The sequence below is a fragment of the Mesoplodon bidens genome (genome assembly GCF_964165515.1).
Source record: "Mesoplodon bidens genome assembly, chromosome: 20".
NCBI classification, from domain to species: Eukaryota; Metazoa; Chordata; class Mammalia; order Artiodactyla; family Ziphiidae; genus Mesoplodon; species Mesoplodon bidens.
This window is the reverse complement of record NC_138181.1, coordinates 7,179,864-7,206,131: the sequence shown is the minus strand read 5'-3', so window position 1 is coordinate 7,206,131 and position 26,268 is coordinate 7,179,864. Positions and strand designations below refer to the sequence as shown.

Below are 26,268 nucleotides of genomic sequence, written 5' to 3'. Positions count from 1 at the left end.
CTTCTAGGTGGTAAGTTTTTAATTCATAATTCTGGATATAACTTCTCTTGCATTATGATTGCCTGAATTGTTACAGTGTCTGACTTATTGAAAGTGAATCATTCATGAAGAGTATACAGTGAATTATTTCTAACATCTTCCCCTTTCACCTTCTCCTTATGCTGTACTGCCTAGGTCATCACCTCTCATTACTTAGTTCAAAGCTGGAGTAATCCTCTTGGGAAATGAACCAATAAACCACTTCCCTTTTCTTCCCTACCATTGTGTCATAATAACAGTACAACAGCATGACCTTTCTAAGAAGTGCTGAGACAAGTGCATCCCATCCTCATGCTTTCAGTGGGGGAGGTATAACCTGGGAGGTTCACTTCTTACAGCTGTTCTTTGTGAATCTGCCTGTGCTTAGGAATGATGTGTTGAAAATGCACTGGAATGGGCCTTTGTTCTTCCTGCTAATCTTAGTAATAGGATGGTAGAAGGTACACTAATACAGTGAGTCTAATACAGTGTCATATGTTGGAATGTCTTTCTAGCTTCCTTTTTTCTAATTTATTCTGTCATTAAAGAAACACTTGTAGCATGTACACTCCATTCCAAGTTCCCTGCCATCTGGGTAAGGATCAGAGGCCATATCTCACTCTGGTAGTGCTGGTGAGGCTAACCTCCCTTAGGTTAACTGCAGAGGTGGTGGTAGGTAACTGAGGTACTGTGGTGGAAAAGCACCAGGGGTCTCTTAATTACACACCCTTCACTAAGTGGGCTCAGATGTTATGGTCATTTCACTGGAGCTAAGAACGGTGATTCCCTTCTGAACCTACCTTTAAAAATATGAATGATTTATCATTATTTTAGCAATAGTATGGACTTGCTTTTACTTTTCTGCAAGTGGTTTACTCACTTAGATTAAATAAGTATTTTATAGTTGTGGTCACATTTGCTAAGTAATCTCTTATTTTTAAAATGCCTCTTCATATCTGAAATCTATATGTAAATTAGACTTTTGCACATACAGATCAATATCTATCAAAACAAACTGTAAGGCTTATTTTTCTCTTGCTATGTTGGAACTAAGGTGTATTGAATATTGTAACTGTCAACGAGGAAAGAGTTGAAACTTTTTTTTAAAGCCTTGTATTTTATTGGAAATGGCATGAATAAAATGATTTATCATTTTAGAATAAACTCCAACCTTTTCCTTTTCTGGACTTATCTTCAGATGTGCTCTGTTAACTAAAAGTAGCTCTCTTGTACTTCAGTCATAGTCGAGCTTCAGCCTCCTGAATCTGAGGCTGAGGCTGAAGACAGGCAGCAGGGACAAGACAGTAGTCAGGAGCTTCTTACCAGGACTGGGTCCTGAGGTGGGAGGACATTTTAGAAATAGAACTGAGTTGCAGCAGAGACTGGGGTGGATAGGGGCACAGGAGTTGGCCAGTGTCACAGCTAAAAGTTGGAAGAGATCCACAGGATGGTGCTGCCCAGGTCAGGCCATGGTCAGAGGCAGTAGCCAGGGCATTATTTTAAGTCAAGGTTTTGTGACAGAATCTACCCTTTAACACTGAGGCCTGGGATTTTTAGCAGCAGTTTTATCTGAGGTGTGTCTCCGCTTTCTAGCATTGACAGAGCCAGCCCACCCTGTGCATGGGGTGTAGCGAGTAGGGTGTGGTTTCTCTGGAGTGGTGGCTTCCTTTCTCGGGCTGGGCATCCTGCAGATGCTCTATCCTTGGGATACTTGGCGTGCATCATCTTCAGTAGTCTGGCTTTGTTGTATGAGGCAGGACCTTACTGGCTCTTTTTGGTGTTGGGTTATAGGTTGGATAAGGGGTAAAACCAAGGCAAGTATACCATACTGGTAGGGGGAAGAAAGAAGTCAAGGAATAAAGTGTAGGTTTTGTAACAGAATAATGTTAAGAAGGTGTGTGTAGTGTGTAGTTCAGTTTGAGATAGGTCATAGGAACTCATTATTTTTCAATCTGTAAACTACATTGATAATTGTGAGTTTCTAATTCATAGATTGGCTTTCTAGGATGCTAGAATTTTGAATGGTGGGTAAAATATTTGGTTTATTATCAGAAGTGGAAAATGACTGCTGTAAGAATTGTGATTCAAGACTTTTAATGCTTTTACTTTTCATATTGTGCTATCTTATATTTCCACCCTTAAAAGCAGCACAGATCTCCATGAGGTTGCTAGGTAGTTATTTAATAACTCAGGGACTCTCTGTGGGTTTCTGCAGCCATCTTCATTGTAACTGGCATCCGCTGTGAGTGCGTTTTGCCTCTGCCGTCCCTCCCTCCTGCAGAGCTGTCTTCTCTGTGGACCCCTCTTCGTGTCCATGCTACCGCATTTCCTCAGTGTCCTCTTCCAGGAGAGCCAGCCCTGGCTCTGAATTCTTTTTCTATCTGATTTCCAGCCGTGGGTGGTGTTTATTTCCATAAGCCTCCTTCCCTTGGAGTCCTCTTTTCCACCTCCCTGGTGCAGAGTCTTTCTTTCACCTCGTGGGGGCTCCCCAGCCACAGTGACTCCACCAGACTCTCATCACTGTCAAATTGGCAGCTGCCAAGATTTTAATAGGAATCCTTATTTAAGCATGTCAGAATTAATCATGCACTGGTGGATTTTCTTGGTTTCCATGACTCCTCAAAATGAAAGCCTTCCTGTACTTTTTTTTCTTTCCTCCATTCCTTTCTCCCTGCCCTTACCCCCTTCTCTTTCTTTATTCACTTTTTTTTTTGTAGTTTTACTTTTTTTAGAATCAGTTCATACTTATAAAATACAAGCTATAAAAGGATAGCTTTTATCAGTTGAGTCAGTGGGGCTCGTTTAGGGGCCTCGGATTATCTCATTGATACATTATTCAACCACTTCATCCCTTCTCTTTCTTACCATTATGAGCTTTTCACATTTGCACTGCTCATTCGTAGATGGTGATAAAGGAAAGCAGATGAAACTCTGTTAAGTCAGGTTTTGCTCTTTTTTCCTGCAAATAGTTTGGGGAGGGAGGGGGAAATGAGGATGAGGAAGGTGACTGAAACCTCTGACCTCTAATCCCATTATTTTCTTTAATGCCTGTCTAGACAATCAAGTTAGAAGTAGAGGTTAGTTAGTCTTTGTAATTTGATAATGAGGGCAGTCTTTTTCTTTATCTTCTCAAATTTTAGAGAAACTACTTTCTATGAAGCAGTGATAGAAGATGCTACTAAATACTTCTCAGTGTTCTCAGGATTCCTTTATACTCTTAAAATATTTCGAGGACCACCAAAAAGATTTTACTTATATCTGATTTACCGTATTAGAAGCTAAAATGGATAATTTAAACATTTTATTAAATCATTTAAAATAGTATTAATAAGCCAATTAAATGAATAACATAATTTTTTATGAACAATAATTATACTTAAACAAAATTTAGTGAAAATAATAGCTTTTAAAATTTTTTGCCAATCTCTTTCATATTTGGTTTAATAGTAGACTGCTAGATTCTCTGCTTCTGCATTTTGTCTTTTGCAGTATATCACAAGTCATGTAGCTTCTAGAAAACTTCACTGTAACTTGTGAGAGACTGAAAAACTTTTTTATTATTATTATGAAAATAGGTTTGACCTCCTGGACACCCTGAACAGGATCCCTGAACCACACTTTGAGAAGCAGTGTGTTGCAACATTATTTACAGTTGCCATATATCTTTTTCTTCTTTATGCCATTTCTGGCTCCTTTTTCAATGGCAGTGTGTTACACAAGTGGTAGGAAAAATCCCAGTAATATTTCAAATATATCTAAAAGTTGAACTTTTAACACTTACATTAGCCTTGTGTTTGGGGTTTATGAAAGAATACTTTAAATATTATAGCTGTAGTTTCCTGGTTTGGAAATTTACAAAGGATCCTGCTTTGCCAACTAATCATGTATAATTTAAAAAATGGACACCTGAGGGCAGCAAAACACAATTAAGCTTATTTGATAGTGATGCATACAAAACAAAAGCAAAATAGGAGCTTTTAGCAGAGCTCCAGAAGTGAAGTAATTACCAGATCAGTAGTATGCTTTTTCAGCACTTACTGTAACATGTTGCAGGAGGTGGAGTTGTCATGTGGGAGGGTATGCCTGCTGTGTTTTAATATTTCAAGATTTATGAAGCCAGATTTTACCAATGGATCATGAGAGCTTTTAGTTTCTCTGAAAGCATGTTTTCCACAAAGTTTCCAGACTTTACACTATTAAAAATGAAACATTTTAGGATTATTTTGCTAATTCGTCAACCTTTCCATCAGAGTATATGCTGTGGGCTGCTTCCTGGTGAATGTGCAATTGAGATAGCCACCCTATCAGCAGCTTCCCCTTAGGGCTGAGTGTGGGTCATGTCTTGGCTGGAGCTTGGTAGAAGGTTCCATTCTCCTAGTTGTCAGGGAAGCATGCTCAAAGCAAAGACTTGGTCACACTTATGCTCAGCTTTAGATTATAGTTTGTATGGTGTCTAAGTGACATTGTTAAGAATGAAACTCTTCTTCTTAACTTTCCTCCTTTGCTGTCAGTTACCACTGAAGTTGGGAGTTGATTATCTGCTGGGGTGGGAAAAAATGCCACAACTTTAACAAAGGGAAAACCTGAAATTAAGGCACAGAATACATCAGGCTGCCTAATCTGCTTGCATGCCCACTCGTGGTTGTCCTCAGTACCAGTGCCGCTCCTTTTCCTTTTCTCATAGACTGAGCCGGCAAAGTGTGACCCACAAGCATGGCCGCGCTGATTTTCCCAACTTTTATTGGAACACGGCCACACACATTTGCAAACTAAAATGACGATGTTCAGTAGTCACAGGGACCTTATGGCCTGTGAAGCCTAAAATAGTTCTTATCTGGTCCTTTACAGAAGTTTACAGAACTTGTCTCTTCCAGATTCTTGCCCCTTAGTGTATGAAACCTTCTGCTCCCTCCCCCAAACGTAGTAAGGTTATGTTGAGGAGGATCTTTTTACCTAACGTTCTAAATGTGAAATGTGTCCGAGTTGCGTTTTTCAGACATGATAAATTCATCAAAGAATTTCTCTCTAAAGGGAAGCAAATGGATAAAACAACTCTTTCTTTTGTAAGAAAATATATTTGTAAATGGCAGTATAATGATGTTGGGAGAATAGCCTTAAATTTGTTTGGGAATGTGAACCCCCAGTTTTGGTTTTTTTTTTTTTACTTTTTGATTAATATTTTGTCTCATTAATAATGGTACCTTAATTGGCTAAGTAGTCAAGATTTGGGCCTACCTGGTATTTTGGGATTTCAAATAGAATTCTTTTTGTGGCTTTTCCATTTTAGATTTGGTTAAAAATGCCTCCTGATTTTAAAGATAATGATCTACAGATTTATACTTATTGAGCATCTCAGATTTGATTGGAAATGTTACATTGATTTCAAAGGATAATTTTTGTGCCTCTCAGTGCATAAGGAGGCCTTTTCAAATCTCTATGCTTTATTCATTTAATGGGAAGGAATTCAGAATATAAGAAGGTTCTATGAAAACGCTGCCTTGGCATGCAACTGCCAGCATTTGTTTCAGAGCAGGCCTACTATTTTCCAAAGTCATGAATCAATTTCAAAAGAAAACAGAATAGGAAGAAGAGGATAGAACCATGATACTGTGTCTTTGATACCTATGAATTGTTGAGATACAAAGTCAGTGATTAAAGTTCACTTTGTTCAGTGGACAGTATTTGTTTGAATAATAGTCTTTCAAATTAATTGATACAATTTGGTATAACAAGGAGAAAAAAAAATCCAGGTCTCATAGGGACTGTTTCTTGATGATAAAGACTTCATTTTACTCTTATTCCCTGATAAAAATGGAATAAAAACTTGGGGAGTGTTTAAACACTGATGTCAGTAACATGCAAAATGGACTGACCTGACCCTTTGCTTTTGCTCCTAAACCTAGAAGAATTACCAGTGAGTCAGAGGAGGGCAATAAATGGCAGATTTAAAGAGCCTCAACTAACCAAGTATTCCAGAAGTTGTTGGGCATCTTTGACCTATAGAAAGCCATGTATTTTGGTTATCTTTATTCCCTGCATTGGTCAGACAAATCAAGGCAGAGTGTTCCGGGTGATTGCACCCAGAACACTACCTTACTGTGGAGGACCCAAAGTGTTTGAATTATCTTTTGTTGGTCTGACTTTACATACCCGTTTCCCCCCCTAATTGCTATTTTCCTAATCGCTGTTTCAAAGTTCATGTGAGTCAAATTGATATCTTTATACTAATATAGGCAATGTTTAGTTACTGTGAAAGTATACAAAAGGCAATACCAAACAAGCAAGTAAATGAAATAAAACTGAATTTAGAATGAGTGTGATTTTATAAACTAAAATAACACCAGGGGCTTTATCATTATTTCTAAATGTTGTAAAACATAACAATTGTTAATTAAATGATGAAAGTTTTATTTACACCTTATAAGAGAAATTCCTGGTGTCCTAAAGAAGCATTTTTGACTGAGTGATCTTTATACATACTGCTCATGAATCTGCCAAAAGAATTTGGAAAAAACTAGTAGCTTCTCATCCAGTTTAAAGTTGTCATCTAAATATTTTATTGTGTTAAGTAATTAAAACTTAAGAAAAGATAATTTTTGATGTGGATGTTAATTATTGATATTAAAAATAGTCTTTCATTAGGGTCTAAAGATCACAGTCAGGGAGAAAGATTTCTAAATGACAGTACTTCTGAAAATCCGTTCCTCCAAAAAACAGTGAGAACACTAGCAAAAAATGGCCAAAATAAACATTTTCAGAACTCTGGATATTAACCAGGATGCTTGTAACAATCTAAAGACTTTATTGGAGGAAAAAAATAAAACCCAGCTGAATTTCCATAAGAACAGAAAGCTTTGTTCTGTTTCCACTTATCCTGTTTACCATTCCCCTCTCCCCAGCTCCAGAGTAATCTTGAAAACCAATAGCCTCACAGTCACAGTAGCTTTGAAAACCAAAAGCCTAGCATCCACTGGAATGGGCAATTTGGAGCTCTCCTCAAAGCCCCATTCCCAGGGAATTGTCATTACATGTATGTGACATGTCTGGCAGCTCCCTGGAAAATCATCACTTGCATAGCTTGTTTTTCTTTGATCTGACTCTGCGTTCACTCACTGAAAACAGTCTTTTCCCCAGAGTATGTGGCAGTTGTTCAACACTGCTGCTGCCTGGGATGGTGGTAAACAAGAGGCTGACAAACAAGAGGCTGACCAAGAAACTCAAAAGGAAAAGCTGGGAAATAAGATACATAAAGGGGGCTTTGGTAAGCTCTGAATATATTTGGGAATCTGTGTCTACCTGCCCAGGAAAAAACTTGAGAAGACCCTAAGTTCTCACTTCTGCCTGACTTTGAGATTTTGCACAAGCAGAAAGTGAAGCCTCAGACAGATTTGTGAACCACCTCCTGGAGCCTCAGCACATGCAGAACCCCATGGCACAGGCTGACTGCTTCCTGGTTCAGAGTGTTTAGGGAACCTCTGTCCAGTAATAGATTGACTGCTGAGCTAACTGAGCAGAGACTTCAGTGGCCACACACGGCAAAGAACATAGACTTTACAGAATTAGTTCAGGAGAAGCAAGTAAACAGTGACATCAAAAGATGGGGAGGGGAAGGAACCTGATTTACAGAGTGGCTGTATTATGTTATTTAAGATTTCTAGTTTTCAACAAATAATTTTGAGACAAAGAAATAGGAAAGTATGGCCCATACATAGTATGAATAGCAGTCAATAGAAACTGCCTCTAGGAGAAGCCAGGTATTGGACATGAAAGATTAGAAAAATGGATTAAAAGCATCTAACTATGTCTACAAAAGACACACTTTAGATTCAGAGACAAGTAAGTTGAAAGTAAAAGAATGGAAAAAGTACTACTGGGCTAACAGTAATTGAAAGACAGGTGGAGTGGCTCCATTAATATCAACAAAATGTATGTTAAGACTAGAATTGCTAGAGGCAAAGACAGACATTTTATAATGATAAAAGGGTCAGTCCACCAAGAGGATATAACAATTCTAAGGTATAGGCACTTCATAACACAGCCCTGAAATACATGGATAAAAAGCTAACAAATGGAAGGGAGACTATGTACTCAACACCAGAGCACCTACACATATAAACCAAATATTAACAGAGCTAAAAGGTGAGAGAGTGATTCAGCTGACTCTTGAAACAACGTGGGAGCTGGGGCACCGCCCCCCGCCCCCCCCCCCCCCCCCGTGCAGTTGAAAGTCTGCGCGTAATGTTTAACTTCCCCGAAAGTTAACTACTAATAGCCTACTGTTGACCTGAAGCCTTACCAATAATGTAAACAACACATATTTTGTCTGTTGTATGTATTACATACTTTATTCTTACGATAAAGTAAGCTAGAGAAAAGATCATGTTATTAAGAAAATCATAAGGAGGAAAAAATATATTTACTGTACTGTAAGTTTATGAACTTAGTGGTATCAGTAAATACAGTACAGCAAATGTATTTTCTCCTCCTTATGTTAAACTTATAATTATCATTAAGCTTATCACCTGTTTATAAGATGAATTCTCTGTCAGTACCTACATCAATATTGTCTTATGTGGTACAAAATGCTATAGGTGTTACATGTATTAATAACGCCAGACATCAAAATGAAAAGATAATGTGAAAAAGAAATTCATATTTATTTACAGGTGTAATGATTCATGCATTGATAACAAAGAAGCAGCAATAAGATTGCTTCATGGTAGCCTAGCCTGTACACTAATGAATAAATTGTTATAAAATTTTTATGGCATACAGCATTACAGTCATTTATAATATAGTATTAGAAACATTGCTACATTAAAAAAAAAAGCACTTCCCTGTGATGATAGGCTGTGAGCTATGTGGTTTGTCTGAGATTTTTACAAATTGCTGCAAATCTCCAAAAAATTTTCCAGTGTATTTATTGAAAAAAAATCCATGTGTAAGTGAACCCATGGAGATCAAACTCATGTTGTTCAAGGGTCAGCTGTATAATACTACTTGGAGACCCCACTCTCACCAATGGATGATCATCCAACAGAGAATCAAAAAGGAAATAGTGGATTTGAACAACACTATAGATCAATTTGATCTGACAGACATATATAGAATATTCCATTAAACAGCAGCATGATGCATATATTTTTAAGCACACATGAAACATTTTCTAGGATCATGTTATGCACAAAACAAGTCTCAGCAAATTGAAGATGATAAAAATTATATCAGGTATCTTTTCAGACCACAAAAGTATGAAACTAGATATTCATTAATAGGAGGAAAGCTGGAAAATTCACAAACACATGGAAATTAAACAACATACTTCTGAGCAACCAGTGGATCAAAGAAGAAATTAAAAAGGAATGAAAAAGTATCTTGAGACAAACAAAAATGGAAACACAACATACCAAAGTGTATGGGATGAAGCAAAAGCAGTTCTAAGAACAAACTATAGCTATAAGAAAATAGGAATATCTCAAACAATCTAACGTTACACCTCAAGGAACTAGAAGAAGAACAAAGTAAGCCAGAGTTAGCAGAAGGAAATAAGAGTAGAGCTAAGATAAGAACAGAAATAAATGAAGTGGAAAATAGGAAAACAATAGAAAAGATTAATAATACTAAGAGTTGGCTTTTTGAAACAAAATTGACAAACCTTTAGCTAGACTAACCAAGACAAAAAGAGGACTCAAATAAATAAAATTATAAATGAAAGAGGAGACATTACAACAGATAGCACAGAAATACAAAGGATCATAAGAGACTACTGTGAATAATTATATGCCAATAAGTTGGGCAACCTAGAAGAGACATAAATTCTTAGAAACATACAGCCTATCAAGACTGAATCAAAAATAAATAGAAAACCTGAACAGACCAATAATGTGTAAGGAGATTGAATCAACATCAAAAACCTCTCAATACAGAGAGGCCTAGCACCAGATGGTTTCACTGGTGAATTCAAATATTTAAAGAATAATTAATGCCAGTCCTTCTCAAACTTCCAAAAAATTCAAGAGGAGGAGGGACTCCTTCCAAACTCATTTTACAAGGCCAGCATTACCTTGGTACCAAAACCAGATAAAGACACTACAAGAAAATCACAAGCCACTGATGAATATAAATGCAAAAATTCTCAACAGAATACTAGCAGACTGAATTCAGCAGCACATTATAAGGATCATACACCATGATCAAGTGCCTCATCCCTATGAGGCAAAAGTGTTTCAGCATACACAAATCAATAATCATTAATAGACTGAAAGGTTAAAAATCATACAGTCATCTCAATAGATACAGAAAAAGCATTTGACAAAATTCATTATCCTTTCGTGACAAAAATTCTCAATAAATTGGGTATAGAAATGTACCTCAACATAATAAAGCCCATACATGACAAGCCCACAGCTAACATCATACTCAGTGGTGAAATGTTGAAAGCTTTTCCTCTAAGATCAGGAACAAAGCAAGGGTTTCCATTCTCACCACTCCTATTCAACTCAGTAATGGAAATCCTAGCCAGAGCAGTCAAACAAAGAAAAGAAATAAAAAGCATCCAAATTGGAAAGGAAGAAGTAAAATTATCTCTTTTCTTAAATGATATAATCTCAAAGATAGAAAACCCTAAAGACTTCACACACAGAAAAAAAAAACCTGTTAGAACACAATATACAAAAATCAGTGTGTGTTTCTGTACACTAAGGATGAATTCTCTGAAAAAGAAATAAAACAATCCCAGTCACAATGGCATCAAAAACAATAAAATACTTATGAATAAATTTAACCAAGGAGATGAAAGATCTGTACACTGAAAACTAAAAGACATTGAAGAAAGAAATTGAAGACACGAATGGAAAGATGTCCCATGTTCATGATTGGAAGAATTAATATTGTTAAAAAGTCCATACTACGCACAGCCATCTGTAGATTCAGTGCAATCTCCATCAAAATTTTAATGGCATTTTTTTTTTTTTTTACAGAAATGAACAAACAACCCTAAAATTTGTATGGAACCTCAAAAGACCCCAAATAGCCAAAACAACAAAGCCATATGCATCACACCTCCCAGATTTCAAATTATACTGCAAAGCTGTACTATTCAAAACAGTATGGTACTGGCATAAAAACAGACACATAGGGCTTCCCTGGTGGCGCAGTGGTTGAGAGTCCGCCTGCCGATGCAGGGGACGCGGGTTCGTGCCCCGGTCCGGGAAGATCCCACATGCCGCGGAGCGGCTGGGCCCGCGAGCCATGGCCGCGGAGCCTGTGTGTCCGGAGCCTGTGCTCCGCAACGGGAGAGGCCACAGCAGTGAGAGGCCCGCGTACAGCAAAAAAAAAAAAAAAAAAAAAAAAACAGACACATAGACCAATTGTACACAATTAAGATCCCAGAAATGAATCCACACATCTATATAATCAATTAATATTTGAAAAGGTAGCTAAGAATGTTCAGTGGTATAAAGATAGTCTCTTCAGTGAATGGTGTTGGGAAAACTGGATAACCACATGCTAAAGAATGAAACTGGACCCTTATATCACTCAAAAAATTAGCTTGAAATGGATTAAAGACTTGAATGTAAGACCTGAAGCTATAACACTCTTAGAAGAAAACATAGGCAGTAACCTCTTTGACTTGGTCTTGGCAGTGGTTTTTTGACTCTGACACCAAAAGCAAAAGCAATAAAAACAAATTAATAAATGGGACAACATCAAACTTAAAACCTTCTGCACAGCGAAGGAAATCATCAACAAAAAGAATAGGCAACCTATGGAATGCAAGAAAGTATTTGTAACTTGTTTGTCTGCTAAGTGGTTAATAATCAAAATACATAAGGAACTCATACAACTCACTAACAATAATAATAATCTCTGATTAAATGGGCAAAGAAACTGAATCTTTCCAAGGAAGATATACACATGGCCAACAGGTACATGAAAAGATGCTCATCATTATTAATCATCAGGGAAGTACAAATCAAAACTGCAGTGAGTTATCACCTCACAATGAGCTATCTCTTCACACCTGTTAGAATGGCTGTTCTCAGAAAGACAACAGTTAACAAGTGCTGGCAAGGATATGGACAAAAAGGAGCCCTTGTATACTTTTGGTGGGAATGTAACTTGATACAAGCCATATATGGAAAACAGTATGGAGGTTTCTCATAATTAAAATAGAACTACCATATAATCCAGCAGTCCCAGTTCTGGGTATATAGTCAAAGGAAATGAAATCACCATCTCTAAAAGATGCCCATGCTCCTTTGTTCACTGCAGCATTATTTACAGTACCAAGACATGAAAACAACTTAAGTGTCCAGCTACGGATGAATGGGTAAAGAAAATGTGAGATAGATAGGCAGGTAGGTAAGTAGATAGATAGATATGCACACAATGAAATATTACTCAGCCATAAACTAGAAGGAAATCCTACTGTTTGTGACAACGTGGATGAACCTTGAGGGCATTATTCTAGTGAAATAAGAGAAAGACAAATATTGTGTGATCTCACTTATATGTGGAATCTAAAAAGAAAATGCACACATATAGAAACAGAGCAAATTGGTGGTTGCCAAGATCAGGTATGTGTGGGGGAAATGGGTGAAGGTTGTCAAAGGGTACAAACTTTCATTTATAAGATGGATTAGTTCTCAGGGTCTAATAATGCACAGCATGATGATTACAGTTAACAGCACCGTATTTGGAAGTTGTTAAGATCTTCAGAGTTGTCACCACACACACGAACATGTAAATATATGGAGAGCTGTATGTGTTAATCTTATTGTGGCAATCATTTTGCTATATGTACATATGCTATATGTACATATGTTAAATCATTATGTTGGACACCTTAAACTTACAGAATGTTATATATCAATTATATCAATAAAGCTGAGAGAAAAGAAAGAAAATGCACTCATAGAAACAGAGAGTAGATTGGTGATTGTCAGGGGCTGAAGGATGGAGGAAATAGGTAAAGGTGGTCAAAGCTTATAAACCTCCAGTTATAAGATGAATGTGTTCTGGAGATGGTGCAGCATGGTGACTACAGTTAATGATACTGTATTGTGTACTCGTAAGTTGCTAAGAGAGTAGATTTTAAAAGTTCTCATCACACACACAAACGAAAGGTAACTATGTGAGGTGATAGATGTGTTAACTAACCTTACTGTGATCAATTTGCTATACACGTGTAGAAAAACATCACTTTGGACACCTTAAACTCACACAATGTTACATGTCAGCTATATCTCAGTAAAGCTGGTGGTGGTGGGGGGAAGAATTAAAGGGAGAAATAGACAATTTAACAATAGTTTGAGGCTTCAGTACACCACTTACAATTATCTTTAGAATAACTAGGCAGAAATCAACAAAGCACACTGTAGCACACTCCACTCAGCAACAGCAAAATATGTATTCTTTTCAAGTACACATGGAATATTTTCCAAGGTAGAACAAAAAGTAAGTCTCAGTAAGTTGAAAAGGAGTGAAAATATACAAAGTATGTTCACTGAGTACAATGGAACGGAATTATGTCATTAACAGTGAAATTTGTGGAAATTGAACAATACATTCCTAAATAACTATGGGCCAAAGATGAAATTCACAAGGGAAATTAAAAAATACTCTGAGACAAATGAAAATTAAATGCAGCATAAAACGTATGAGATGCAGCTCAAGCATTGCTAAGTGGCATATTTGTTGCTGTACTTGCTTATATTAAAAAAGAAGAATGATCTCAAAGCAATAACCTAAACTTCCAGTATAAGAAACAAAAATAAAGTAACTAAACCCAAAGGAACCAGAAGGAAGGAAATAATTTAGAGAAGAAATAAATAGAGAATAGAAAAACAATAAACATTTTAATGAAACTAGAAGTTTTTTCTTTGAAAGGTCAACAACATTGACAAATGTCTAGCTAGCCTGACCATGGGAAAAAAAAACCCGATTTAAATCACTAAAATCAGTAATGAAAGAGGGGACATTACTATTACCTTACAGAAATAAAAGGATTATAAGAGAATACTGTCAGCAATTGTATGTTAACAAATTAGATTACCCAGGTGAAATGGACAGATTTCTAGAATGATAAATATTGTTGAAACTGAATCAAGAAGAAATAGAAAATCAAAGTATTTTTCAAAGTGTTCTATGAAGACTGTATAACCCTGATACGAAAACCAGTCAAAACTATCACAAGAAAACTAATATCCCTTATGAATAGCACTTGTGAACATAGACAAAATCCTTAAAAAAAAAAAAAGGAAACCTAATCTAGCAATATATAAAAAGGACTATACATTATAACCATTTGAGATTTATTACGGGCATACAAGATTGGTTCAACATATGAAAATCAATCTAATCACCTTATTAATGGAATAAAAGAGAAAAGCCACATGATTATCTCAGTAAACACATAAGAAGCATTGCCAAAATCCAACACCATTTCATAACTAAAAAGAAAACATCTAATAAGCCAGGCATAAAAAGGAATTTCTTTAATTCCTGAAAATGAGCTCTATGAAAAACTCATAGCTAACATCATACTTTATGGGAAAGATAGAAAGCTGTCTCCAGATCAGAAACAAGGCAAGAATGTCTGCACTTGCCACTTCTTTGTAATGTATTGAAGATTTTATCCAGGGTAATTAGTCAAGGAAAAAATAAAACATATCAAGATAAGAAAGAAATAAGTCAAATTTTCTCTCTTTGCAGAAGACCTGATCTTTTATACAGAAAATCCTAAGGAATCTACAAAAAAGAAAAAAAAATCCAAAAATGATTAGAATCTAAAAAACACGTTCAGCAAGGCTGTAGAATAAAAGTTGAATATACAAAGATCATTTGTATTGCTGATACTAGCAATGAACAATATGAAAATGAAATTCATTTCGTTTACAATATCAGTCAGAAATACTGAGATACTTAAGAATAAACTTAGCAATATGAGATCAGTACATTGACATTGAAAACTATATAACATTGTTGAAAGAAACCAAATACGTGGAAAGTAATTTCATGGTCATGGATTGGAAAGCTTAATGTTAAAGTGCCATACTCTCCAAAGTGATCTTCAGGTTGAACACAGTCATTGTCAAAATCCCAGCTGGCTTTTCTCCCCCCCCCCCAGAAATTTGATAAGCTAATACTGAAATTCAATTACAATTCCTATAAAAATTCCAATGACATTTTTTTCAGAAATAGAAAAATTCATCCTAAAATTCATATGGAATCTCAAGGGGCTGTGAATAGCCTAAACAGATTTGAAAACAAAATTGGAGGACTCACACTTCCTGATTTCAAAACATATTACAAGTCTACAATAGTCTAAAGAGTGTGATATTGGCATAAAGACAGGCAATAGACAAATGGAATAGAATACAGAGCCCCCAGATAAACTCTTGCATATATGCTTTAACAGTCTTCAGCAAGGGTGCCAAGACTACTCAATGGGGAAAGGACAGTCTCTGCAACAAATGGTGCTGGGAATAAAGGATATCCACAAGCAAAAACATGAAGTTGCACCCTTATACCATATAAAACATTAACTCAAAAGAGATTAAAGACCTAAATACAAGACCTAAAACTACAAAACTCCTAGAAGAAAACATAGAGAAAAAGCTTCATGACATTGGAATTGGCAGTGATTTCTTGGATCTGACACCCAACGCACAGGTAGCAAAATGCAAATTTAAAATAGACAAACTTACAAGCTTTTGTACACCAAAGGACACAATCAACAAAGTGAAGTGACAACCTACAGAATGGGATGAAATATTTGCAAATCATGTATCTGATGAGGAAGTAATACCCAGAATATGTAACGAACTCCTACAACTCTACAGTAACAACAAAAAAGTCAAATAACCCAATTAAAAAGAGGGCAAAGGCTTTGAATTAGACATTTACCTGAAGATATTATACAAATAACCAAGAAGCATATGAAAAGATGCTCAGCTTTCACTAATCATCAGAGAAATGCCAGGCAAAACTACCTCACACCCATTAGGATGGCTACTATTAAAACAAAAAAACGAGGTGGCAAATATGTGGAGACATTGGAACCCTTGTACACTGTTGGTGGGATTGTCACATGGTGCAGCCCTATGGAAAATAGTATGGCGGTTCCTTAAAAAATTAGAAATACCACATGATGCCTCTATCCTATTTCTGGCTATGTATCCAAACGATCTGAAAAGCAGGATCTCAAGGAGGTGTTTGCACACCCATGTGCATGGCAGCACTTACAATAATGCAGAAGTGGAACACCCCAAATGTCTACCAGTGGATGAATTGTTGAACAAAAATGTGGTATATGGGGCTTCCCTGGTGGCGCAGGGGTCGAGAGTCTGCCTGCCGATGCAGGGGACGCGGGTTCGTGCCCCGGTCCGGGAAGATCCCACATGCCGCGGAGCGGCTGGGCCCGTGAGCCATGGCCGCTGAGCCTGCGCGTCCAGAGCCTGTGCTCCGCAACGGGAGAGGCCACAGCAGTGAGAGGCCCATGTATGGCAAAAAAAAAAAAAAAAAAAAAAGTGGTATACATACAGTGAAATATTCAGCCTTAAAAAAGGAAGAACTTATGATATATACTACGACATGGATAAACTTTGAGAACACTATAATTTCACTTTCATGAGTTACCTAAATATTCAGATTCATTAGAACAGAAAGTAGAATGATGGTTACCAGAAGCCTGGGGGAGAGGGAAAAGATGAATTTTTTTTTTTTTTTTTTTTTTTTTTTTTTTTTTTTTTTTTGCAGTACGCAGGCCTCTCACTGTTGTGGCCTCTCCCGTTGCGGAGCACAAGCTCTGGACGTGCAGGCTCAGCAGCCATGGCTCACGGGCCCAGCCGCTCCACGGCATGTGGAATCTTCCCAGACCGGGGCACAAACCCGTGTCCCCTGCATCGGCAGGCGGACTCTCAACCACTGCACCACCAGGGAAGACTGGTGAGTTGTTTTTTAAATGAGTATAGAGTTTAAGATTTGCAAGGTGAAGGAGTTCTGGAAATCTGTTTCACAACAGTGTGAATATACATAACCCTACTGAGCTCTGCACATAAAAATCATTAAGGTGCTAAATTGTTCATGTGGTTTTCTGAACCATATCAAAAAGAATGCAGAGGTGTAAATAACTTACTACAAAGGTACAAGAATCAAGAGAGTATTATACTGGCATCAAACCAAACATCTAGATCAGTGCAATAGAATTATGTGTTCAGAAGTAAACCCTTACATTTACAGTCTTGATTTTTGACAAGGATGCCAAGGCCATTCTGTGGAGAAAGAATACATATGGTGCTGGGACAACCATATACCACATGTAAAAGAATGAAGTTGGATTTGTCTTCCCTACCCTGTACAAAAATTAACGCAAGGGCTTCCCTGGTGGCGCAGTGGTTGAGAGTCCGCCTGCCGATGCAGGGGACATGGGTTTGTGCCCCGGTCCGGGAAGATCCCACATGCCACGGAGCAGCTGGGCCCATGAGCCATGGCCACTGAGCCTGTGCATCCGGAGCCTGTGCTCCACAACGGGAGAGGCCACAACAGTGAGAGACCCACGTACCGCAAAAAAAAAAAAAAAAAAAAAAAAAAAAAGCAAAATGGATCAAATATCTAAATGTAAGAGCTAACAGTATAAAATCTCTTAGAAAACATAGGAGTAAATCTTTGTGACTTTGGATTAGACAGAAATTTGTTGCATTTGACACCAAAAGCACAAGCAACAAAAGAAAAAAATAGATAAATTGAATATCATCTAGGTTAAAAACTTTCTCTGCTTCAAAGAACACCATCAAGTGAAAAGACAATTCACATAATAAGAAACAGTATTTGTGAAGTGTGTATATGATAATGAGCTTGTATCCAGAATATATAAAGGACACTTACAACTCAACAATAAAACACAAATAATAAGAAAAGGGCAAAGGATTTGAATACGCATTTCTCCAAAGAATATATACAAATGGCCAATAAGTGCACGAACGGATGCTGAACATCATTAGTCATTAGGGAAATGCAAATCAGAACCACAAGATACCAGTTCACACCCACTAGGTTGGCTAAGATAAAACGGACAGGTAAGTATTAGTAAGGATGTAGAGAAATTGAAACTCTCATACACTTCTAGTGGGAATGTAAACTGGTGCCATCAGTTTCTCAAATGATTAAGCATAGAGTTACCATATGACCCAGCAATTCCACTCCTGAGTTATACACATAGGAAGAATGAAAACATGTCCACACAAAAACTTGTACGCAAATAATTTTAGCTACATTATGATAACCAAAATTTGGAAACAGTCCAAGTATCTACCAACTTCTGAATGGATAAACAAAATTTAGTATATTTATACAATGGAATATTATTTGGCAATAAAAAAGTTAAATACTGATTAATGCTACAGTATGGGTGAACCTTGAAAACGTCATGCTAAATGAAAGAAGCCAGTCATGAAAGACCACATTTTGTATGACTCCAGTTATGTGAAATGTTCTGCATAGGCAACTCCATAGGCCTTAGTAAATAAAAAGTTTGTTAGTGGTTGCCAGGAGATGGGTAGTGGGGATGGGAAGAGAGATTTGGGGAGTGACAACTAATGGATATGGGCAGCTTTTTGGGGTGAAGAACATGTTTTGAATTTAGGTAGTGGTGATGGTCATACAACTTTATCAGTATATGAAGAATTATTAAATTATATAGTTCAAAAGGGTGAATGTTATATGAAGTATATTTTAATAAAGCTGGTAGTTTTTAAAAAGTTACAGTAAGTTGATACTCCATCATATTAAAAAAAACCCTCTTTTTTGCTACTTGCCCACTTCTCCATAGTTTTATTTTTATGTTTTTTGTATTTCAGAGTCTTTTGATAGTTTTATTTGATACTTACTTTAACAAAAATTATGTAAATTGAAATGGAAGTTTCAATTTCTTATGACTAAAAGACTTCAGGTGTTTAAATATAAATAATTCTAGAAGAAATTTTTATCATTCTTAGCAATGGAAAATTGATTAAAAGCAGATAATGTTGCAAGTATTTGAATTCACCAAATCATATATTAAAAAACATTTTTGTTCTTAACTGATGATTAAATTATGTCCTCTTTTAATTTTGTTAAAAGCAAAGAATTGGAATCACCTGATGTGGAAAATAATTTTTTACCTAGTCATTATTCATTCATTTTTTCAAATCCTTGAAACATATCCCAAAAAAGCCTTGCAAGTCATATCAAAATGACTATTGATTATACTTGTTACATTTTACCGTGGGGCACGTTGTTTGACCTGATATACTAGATAAGGATTGGGAAAATTGACACATTGTCTTTTTCAATATAATGTTATTTTCTATTATGTTATTTCTCTATTTCAGTATAGTGTATTTTCCATTAAAGTTCCTTTCTGTGCTTTAAATTTTCATCAAAACTTAGGACTGCAGGTGCAATTTATTCAAATTATAGGAAATATCTACCAAATACATTAATTGGCAAAGCTAGTTATCATTGTTAATACATTCATCCAGTCTATCATGTAAGTGTGACTGTATGCCCTGTTTGCTGATGGAAGAGGCAAAGTTTTTAACAAAAGTTATTTAGCACTTTCCCTATAATTAATTAGCTAGCACACGTTGGACAGATTGTTCCATGTTGTAAAGCAGAAGGGCAGTTGTGAAAGGAGAAGTGGGAAGTGACTACTTTTTTTTTTAACATCTTTTTTAGAGTTTAATTGCTTTACAATGTTGTGTTAGTTTCTGCTTTATAACAAAGTGAATCAGCTATACATATACATATACCCCGTATCTCCTCCCTTTTGCATCGCCCTCCCACCTTCCCTATCCCACCCCTCTAGGTGCTCGCAAAGCACCAAGCTGATCGCCCTGTGCTATGCGGCTGCTTCCCACTAGGTATCTGTTTTACGTTTGGTAGTGTATATATGTCCATGCCACTCTCTCACTTCGTCCCAGCTTATGCTTCCCCCTCCCCGTGTCCTCAGGTCCATTCTCTACATCTGCGTTTTTATTCCTGTCCTGCCCTTAGGTTCTTCAGAACCTTGTTTTTTTTTTTTTTTTAGATTCCATATATATTTGTTAGCATACGGGATTTCTTTTTCTCTTTCTGATTTCCTTGACTCTGTATGACAGACTCTAAGTTCATCCACCTCACTACGGTTAACTCAACTTCGTTTCTTTTTATGGCTGAGTAGTATTCCATTGTATATATGTGCCACATTTTCTTTATCCATTTGTCTGTCGATGGACACTTAGGTTGCTTCCATATCCTGGCTATTGTAAATAGTGCTGCAATGAACATTATGGTACATGCCTTTTTTGGACTATGGTTTTCTCAGGGTATATGCCCAGGAGTGGGATTCCTGGTTCGTATGGTAGGTGTATTTTTAGTTTTTAAAGGAACCTCCATACTGTTCTCCACAGTGGTTGTATCAATTTACATTCCCACCAACAGTGCAAGCGGGTTACCTTTTCTCCACACCATCTCCAGCATTTATTGTTTCTAGATTTTTTGATGATGGCCATTCTAACTGGTATAAGGTGATACCTCATCGTAGTTTTGATTTGCATTTTCTAATTATTAGTGATGTTGAGCATCCTTTCATGTGTTTGTTGGCAATCTGTTTGTCTTTGGAGAAATGTCTGTTTAGGTCTTCTGCCCATTTTTGGATTGAGTTGTTTGTTTTTTTGGTATTGAGCTGCATGAGCTGCTTGTATATTTTGGAGATTAATCCTTTGTCAGTTGCTTCATTTGCAAATATTTTATCCCATTCTGAGGGTTGTCTTTTTGTCTTGTTTATGTTTCCATTTGCTGTGCAAAAGCTTTTAAGTTTCATTAGGTCCCATTTGTTTATTTTTGTTTTTATTTCCATTTCTCTAGGAGGTGGGTCAAAAAGGATCTTGCTGTGATTTATGTCATAGAGGCTTCTGCCTATGTTTTCCTCTAAGAGTTTGATAGCGTCTGGCCTTACATTTAGGTCTTTAATCCATTTAGAGTTTATTTTTGTGTAGGTGTTAGGGAGTGTTCCAATTTCATTCTTTTACATGTAACTGTCCATTTTCCCAGTACCACTTATTGAAGAGGCTGTCTTTTCTCCATTGTATATTCTTGCCTCCTTTATCAAAAATAAGGTGACCATATGTGCGTGGGTTTATCTCTGGGCTTTCTATCCTGTTCATTGATCTATATTTCTGTTTTTGTGCCAGTACTATACTGTGTTGATTACTGTAGCTTTGTAGTGTGGTCTGAAGTCAGGGAGCCTGATTCCTCCAGCTCTGTTTTTCTTTCTCAAGATTGCTTTGGCTATTCAGGGTCTTTTGTGTTTTCATACAAACTGTGAAATTATTTGTTCTGGTTCTATGAAAAACGCCATTGGTAGTTTGATAGGGATTGCATTGAATCTGTAGATTGCTTTGGGTGTTATACTCATTTTCACAATGTTGATTCTTCCAATCCAAGAACGTGGTATATCTCTCCATCTGTTTGTATCATCTTTAATTTCTTTCATCAGTGTCTTATAGTTTTCTGCATACAGGTCTTTTGGCTTTTTACGTAGGTTTATTCCTAGGTATTTTATACTCTTTGTTGCAATGGTAAATGAGACTGTTTCCTTAATTTCTCATTCAGATTTTTCATCTTTAGTGTATTAGAATGCAAGGCATTTCTGTGCATTAATTTTGTATCCTGCTACTTTACCAAATTCTTTCATTAGCTCTAGTAGTTTTCTGATGGCATCTTTAGGATTCTCTATGTATAGTATTATGTCATCTGCAAACAATGACAGCTCTGTTTCCTCTTTTCAGATTTGGATTCCTTTTATTTCCTTTTCTTCTCTGATTGCTTTGGCTAAAACTTCCAAAACTATGTTGAATAATAGTGGTGAGAGTGGACGGCCTTATCTTGTTCCTGATCTTAGAGGAAATTATTTCAGTTTTTCACTATTGAGAACGATGTTGGCTGTGGGTTTGTCGTGTATGGCCTTTATCATATTGAGGTAACTTCCCACTGTGCCTACTTTCTGGAGAGTTTTTATCATAAATGGGTGTTGAATTTTGTCGAAAGCTTTTTCTGCATCTATTGAGATGATCATATGGTTTTTATTCTTCAGTTTGTTAATGTGGTTTATCACATTGATTGATTTGCATATATGGAAGAACTTTTGCATTCCCGGGATAAACCCCACTTGATCATGGTGTATGATCTTTTTAATGTGCAGTTGGATTCTGTTCGCTAGTATTTTGTTGAGAATTTTTGCATCTGTGTTCATCAGTGATATTGGCCTGTAGTTTTCTTTCTTTGTGACATCTTTGTCTGGTTTTGGTATCAGGGTGATGGTGGCCTCGTAGGATAAGTTTGGGATTGTTCCTCCCTCTGCTATATTTTGGAAGAGTTTGAGAAGGATAGGTATTAGCTCTCCTCTAAGTGTTTGATAGAATTTGCCTGTGAAGCCATCTGGTCCTGGGCTTTTGTTTTCTGGAAGATTTTTAATGACAGTCTCAATTTCAGTGCTTGTGATTGGTCTGCTCACATTTTCTATTTCTTCCTGATTCAGTTCTGGAAGGTTGTGCCCTTCTAAGAATTTGTCCATTTCTTCCAAGTTATCTATTTTATTGGCATATAGTTGGTTGTAATCTCTCATGATCCTTTGTATTTCTACAGTGTCAGTTGATACTTCTCCTTTTTATTTCTAATTCTACTGATTTGAGTCTTCTCCCTTTTTTTCTTGATTTTCTTGATTTTCTTGATTTTTCTTTGTTTATCTTCTCAAAGAACCAGCCTTTCATTTCATTGTTCTTTGCTATTGTTTCTTTCATTTCTTTTTCATTTATTTCTGATCTGACTTTTATGAGTTCTTTCCTTCTGCTAATATTGTTTTTGTTTTTTTTTTTCTTTCTCTAATTGCTTTAGGTGTTAAGGTTAGGTTGTTCATTTGAGATGTTTGTTGTTTCCTGAGGTAGGATTGTATTGCTATAAACTTCCCTCTTAGAACTGCTTTTGCTGTATCCCATAGTTTTTGGTTTGTCGTGTTTTCATTGTCATTTGTTTCTAGATATTTTTTGATTTCCTCTTTGATTTCTTCAGTGATCTCTTGGTTACTTAGTAGTGTATTCTTTAGCCTCCATGTGTTTGTAGTTTTTACAGATTTTTCCCTGTAATTGATATCTAGTCTCAGCACTGTGGTTGGAAAAGACACTTGATAAGATTTGAATTTTCTTAAATTTACCAAGACTTGATTTGTGACTCAAGATATGGTCTATTCTTGAGAATGTTCCATGAACACTTGAAAAGAAAGTGTACTGTGTTGTTTTTGGATGGAATGTCCTGTAAATATCAATTAATTCCATCTTGTTTAATGTATCATTTAAAACTTGTGTTTCCTTATTTATTTTCATTTTGGATAATCTGTCCATTGGTGAAAATGGAGTGTTAAAGTCCCCTACTATGATTGTGTTACTGTCAATTTCCCCTTATGTATTGAGGTGCTCCTATGTTGGGTGCATAAATATTTACAATTGTTATATCTTCTTGGATTGATCCCTTGATCATTATGTAGTGTCCTTTTTTGTGTCCTGTAATAGTCTTTATTTTAAAGTCTATTTTGTCTGATATGGGAATTGGTACTCCAGCTTTCTTTTCATTTCCATTTGTATGGAATATCTTTTTCCATCCCCTCACTTTCAGTCTGTATGTTTCCCTAGGTCTGAAGTGGGTCTCTTGTAGACAGCATAAATACGGGTCTTGTTTTTATATCCATTCCGCTAGTCTATGTCTTTTGGTTGGAGAATTTAATCCATTTACATTTAAGGGTGTTATCGATGTGTATGTTCCTATTACCATTTTCTTAATTTTGTGGGGTTTGTTATTGTAGGTCTTTTCATTCTCCTGTGTTTCCTGCCTAGAGAAGTTTCTTTAGCATTTGTTGTAAAGTTGGTTTGGTTGTGCTGAATTCTCTTAGCTTTTGCTTGTCTGTAAATGTTTTAATTTCTCTGTCGAATCTGAATGCGAACCTTGCTGAGTAGAGTAATCTTGGTTGTACGTTTTCCCCTTTCATTGCTTTAAATATGTCCTGCCACTCCCTTCTGGCTTGCAGAGTTTCTGCTGAAAGATTAGCTGTTAACCTTATGGGGATTCCCTTGTATATTATTTGTTGTTTTTCCCTTGCTGCTTTTAATATTTTTTCTTTGTATTTAATTTTTGATAGTTTTATTAATATCTGTCTTGGGTTGTTTCTCCTTAGATTTATCCTGTATGGGACTCTCTGTACTTCCTGGGCTTGATTGACTATTTCCTTTTCCACATTAGGGAAGTTTTCAACTATAATCTTTTTCAGTATTTTCTCAGTGACTTTCTTTTTCTCTTCTTCTTCTGGGACCCCTATAATTTGAATGTTGGTGCATTTAATATTGTCCCAGATGTCTCTGAGACTGTCTTCAATTCTTTTCATTCTTTTTCCTTTATTCTGCTCTGTGGTAGTTATTTCTACTATTTTATCTTCCAGATCACTTCTCCGTTTTTCTACCTCAGTTATTCTGCTATTGATTTCTTCTAGAGAATTTTTAATTTCATTTATTGTGTTGTTCATCATTCTTTGTTTGCTGTTTAGTTCTTCTAGGTCCTTGTTAAACGTTTCTTGTATATTCTCCATTGTATTTCCAAGATTTTAGATCATTTTTACTATCATCATTCTGAATTCTGTTTCAGGTAGACTGCCTAGTTTCTCTTCATTTGTTTGGTCTAGTGGGTTTTTAACCTTGCTCCATCATCTGCTGTGTGTTTTTCTTGTCTTCTTATTTTGCTTAACTTACTGCATTTGGGGTCTCCTTTTCGCAGGCTGCAGGTTCATAGTTCCCATTGTTTATGGTGTCTGCTCCCAGTGGCTAAGGTTGGTTCAGTGGGTTGTGTAGCCTTCCTGGTGGAGGGCACTGGTGCCTGTTTTCTTGTGGATGAGGTTGGATCTTGTCCTTCTGGTAGTCAGGACCACATCTAGCGGTGTGTTTTGGGGTGTCTGTAACCTTACTATGATTTTAGGCAGCCTCTCTGCTAATGGGTGGAGTTGTGTTCCGTCTTGTTAGTTTTTTGGCATAGGGTGTCCAGCACTGTAGCTTGCTGGTCGTTGAGTGCAGCTGGGTCTTAGCATTGAGATGGAGGTCGCTCGGAGAGCTTTTGCTGTTTGATATTACATGTGGTCGGGAGGTCTCTGGTGGACCAATGTCCTGAACTCGGCTCTCCTGCCTCAGAGGCACAGGCCTCACATGTGGCTGGAGCGCCAATACCCTGTCAGCCACATGGCTCAGAAGAAAAGAGAGAGAAAAAGAAAGAGAGAAAGAAAAAATAAAATAAAATAAAATAGTTATTACAATAAAAAAAATTATTAAAAAATTAAAAATCATAAAAAAGAAAGAGCAACCAAAGCAAAAAACAAATCCACCAATGATAACAAGCGCTAAAAGCTATACTAAAAAAAAACAATACAAAGCAAAACAAATAAAACCGACTGACAGAACCCTAGGACAAATGGTAAAAGCAATGTTATATAGACAAAATCACACAAAGAAGCATACACATACACACTCAGAAAAAGAGAAAAAGGAAAAAAAAAAGGAAGAGAGCAACTAAGTCAATAAACAAATGTACCAATGATAATGAAGTCTAAATACTAAACTAAGGTAAACAAACCAGAAACAAATTAGATGTAGAAAGCAAACCCCAAGTCTACAGTTGCTCCCAAAGTCCACCCCCCTCAATTTGGGATGATTCGTTGTTTATTCAGGTATTCCACAGATGCAGAGTACATCAAGTTGACTGTGGAGATTTAATTCTCTGCTGCTGAGGCTGCTGGGAGAGATTTCCCTTCCTCTTCTTTGCTCACACAGCTCCTGGGGTTCAGCTTTGGATTTGGCCCCGCCTCTTCGTGTAGGTCGCCTGAGGGCATTTCTTGTTCGCTCAGACAGGGTGGGGTTAAAGGAGCAGCTGATTTGGGGGCTCTGGCTCACTTTGGCCGGGGGGAGGGAGGGGTACGGAATGCGGGGTGAGCCTGTGGCGGCAGAGGCCAGCGTGACGTTGCACCAGCCTCAGGGGCGCTGTGTGTTCTCCCGGGGAAGTTGTCCCTGGATCACGGGATCATGGCAGTGGCGGGCTGCACAGGCTCCCAGGAGGGGAGGTGTGGATAGTGACTTGTGCTGGCACACAGGCTTCTTGGTGGCTGCAGCAGCAGCCTTAGCATTTCTTGCCTGCCTCTGG

The 26,268-nt window shown here is 37.0% G+C and overlaps 1 protein-coding gene across 9 annotated transcripts in view; it reads left to right on the top strand.

The window, feature by feature from the left end:
* PSD3 (pleckstrin and Sec7 domain containing 3) overlaps positions 1-26,268 on the top strand; it is a 559,242-nt gene that overhangs the window by 271,972 nt on the left and 261,002 nt on the right. The window contains exon 1 of one of the 9 annotated variants that reach the window (XM_081221101.1): positions 16,928-16,968. The exons of the other annotated variants lie outside the window; for them this stretch is intronic. The gene's annotated coding sequence lies outside the window, so the exon portion shown is untranslated. Of the gene's footprint in view, positions 1-16,927; positions 16,969-26,268 lie in introns of those variants that run through there. 9 annotated transcript variants of the gene reach the window in all.